Below are 320 nucleotides of genomic sequence, written 5' to 3' on the forward strand. Positions count from 1 at the left end.
TTTATTTATTTATTTGACAGAGATAGAGACAGCCAGCGAGAGAGGGAACACAAGCAGGGGGAGTGGGAGAGGAAGAAGCAGGCTCATAGCAGAGGAGCCTGATGTGGGGCTTCGATCCCATAACGCCGGGATCACGCCCTGAGCCGAAGGCAGACGCTTAACCACTGTGCCACCCAGGCGCCCCTTAATGAACATTTTATTAATTAGCTGGGATTCAGTTTCCCTTTGAACTCAGAATTTTACAAGGTGGGCTGGTTTATTGGATACTTGTTAATTTTTTCAGCATATTATCTTTCTCCCTTTTAGGAGTCAAGTATTAT

This window comes from Ailuropoda melanoleuca, chromosome 14 (assembly GCF_002007445.2).
Source record: "Ailuropoda melanoleuca isolate Jingjing chromosome 14, ASM200744v2, whole genome shotgun sequence".
NCBI classification, from domain to species: Eukaryota; Metazoa; Chordata; class Mammalia; order Carnivora; family Ursidae; genus Ailuropoda; species Ailuropoda melanoleuca.